Source organism: Mastomys coucha, unplaced genomic scaffold (genome assembly GCF_008632895.1).
Source record: "Mastomys coucha isolate ucsf_1 unplaced genomic scaffold, UCSF_Mcou_1 pScaffold22, whole genome shotgun sequence".
Lineage (NCBI taxonomy): Eukaryota > Metazoa > Chordata > Mammalia > Rodentia > Muridae > Mastomys > Mastomys coucha.
Genome location: NW_022196905.1, coordinates 98,732,054 through 98,734,441, shown reverse-complemented (window position 1 = coordinate 98,734,441; position 2,388 = coordinate 98,732,054).

The window sequence follows — 2,388 nt, the reverse complement described above, 5'->3', positions numbered from 1 at the left end:
CCACACACACACACCACACACCACACACACACACACACACACACACACACACACACATACATACACACTCACACATACTCACAAATACTCACACATCCACATTCACACACTTACATACACGCTTACACACTCACACATATACACACTCATACTCACATACTCATACACTTGCACACTTGTACACTTGCATGCTCACACACTTGCACACTCACTCATACATTCACATACTTGCACACACACTCACACATACACAAACATTTACTAGAAGTACATAAACATCGTTTGGAGGAGGGATAGCATTTTAAACAGTGGGCCTGGTTTAACTAGACAGCCAACATAAATAAAACAAGAATAAAAACTTCCCACTGAATTTTACTCTGCATTTAAAAGTCAACTTAAAATGAACTACTGACTCAAATGTAAAATTTAAAACTATAAAACTTTTAAGAAACCAATAAAACATTGTTAGGATTCATGACTAGCCAAAAACATTCTTAGACTCCTCAAGTGCATTCCACAAAGAAAATAAATTTAACTTTAGCTTTATCAATATTAGAAACTTCCTCTGTTTGGAGGACTCTACTATAGGGATGAAATGGCAAGGTGCACTCTAAGAGAAAATGTGCAAATCACACACTCAGCGATGATGGGCCCTGCATCAGTTACTTTTCGGTTGCTGTGATAAAATGCAGTGACCAAAAGCAGTTTCCAGAGGGAAGATCTTATTTTGGCTTCTGGCTGCTGGCAAGAGTCCTCCCTCATGTTGATGAAGCATGGTAACAATCAATAGGCCTGATGGCTGCAGCAGGAAGCTGAACACCCACATCTCCAAAGGCAAAGGAGGAAGCAGAGATAACTGAAGTGACTGGAGGATTTAAAGCTCAAAGCCAGCCTCCTGCAATTCCCCCAGCAAGACTGCACCACCCAAACCTTCCCAACAGCATCACCAGCTCCGGGCTAAATGTCCAAATGCCTGAGGCTATAGGCCATATATCTCACTCACCACTCTAGGTACCTACCATATATGAAGTACTGTCAAGCCTTCCGGGTCTCTCTGGGCTGGTGCCTGAGGGACCTTGGGCACAAGCTCTGCAGCCAGTCCCACAACACCCAGAGGAAACTCCACTCCCAGGTGCTCTAACACTCTCAGGATCAGAGCTGAGGAGGACCCAACATCTGTCCCAACATAGGGAGTAACTGGGACCTGCAGGACTAGGCACACAGGAACTATGCCAGCAGAGTGGCTCAGGTTCCTTCCAGCATCTCTGGGCTGGTGTCCTGAGCGGACCTTGGGCACAAGCTCTGCAGCTAGTCCCACAACACGCAGAGGAAGCTGCTGTACTCCCAGGTGCTCTAACAAGCCCAGGGTCACAGGATCTCAGAATCACAGGATCACAGAGACAGCCTGACTATGAGGAGTTCTGATACAACCAGGAACACAGAAGGACTGACTCCAGTCAGATTTAGCGAGGACAGGTAGCACTAGAGATAACCAGATGGTGGGGGGCAAGCGTAACAGAATAAACAACACAAACCAAGGTTATTTGGCATCATCAGAACCAAATTCTCCCACCATAGCAAGTCCTGGACACACCATTACACCAGAAAAGCAAGATTCAGATCTAAAATCACTTCTCATGATGATACAAGACTTTAAGAAAGACTTAAATAGCACCCTCAAAAAAATACAGGAGAACACAGGTAAAGAGCTAGAAGCTCTTCAAGAGGAAACACAAAAATCCCTTAAAGAACTACAGGAAAACACAATCAAACAGGTGAAGGAAATGAGCAAAACCATCCAGAATCTAAAAATGTAAATAGAAACAATAAAGAAATCAGAAAGAGAGACAACCCTGGAGATACAAAACCTAGGAAAGAAATCAGGAGTCATAGATGCAAGCATCACCAACAGAATACAAGAGATAGAAGAGAGAATTTCAGGGACTGAAGATACCATAGAAAACATTGACACAACAGTCAAAGAAAGTGCAAAAAGCAAAAAGCTCCTAACCCAAAACATCCAGGAAATCCAGGATGAAATGAGAAGATCAAATCTAAAGATAATAGGTATAGAAGAGAGTGAAGATTCCCAATGTAATGGGCCAGTAAATATGTTCAACAAAATTATAGAAGAAAACTTCCCTAACCTAAAGAAAGAGATGCCCATGAACATACAAGAAGCCTATAAAACTCCAAATAGACTGGACCAGAAAAGAAATTCCTCCTATCACATAATAATCAAAACACCAAATGCACTAAACAAAGAAAGAATTTTAAAATTAGTAAGGGAAAAAGGTCAAGTAACATATAAAGGCAGGCTTATCAGAATTACACCAGGCTTCTCACCAGAGACTATGAAAGCTAGAAGATCCTGGGCAGATGTCATAC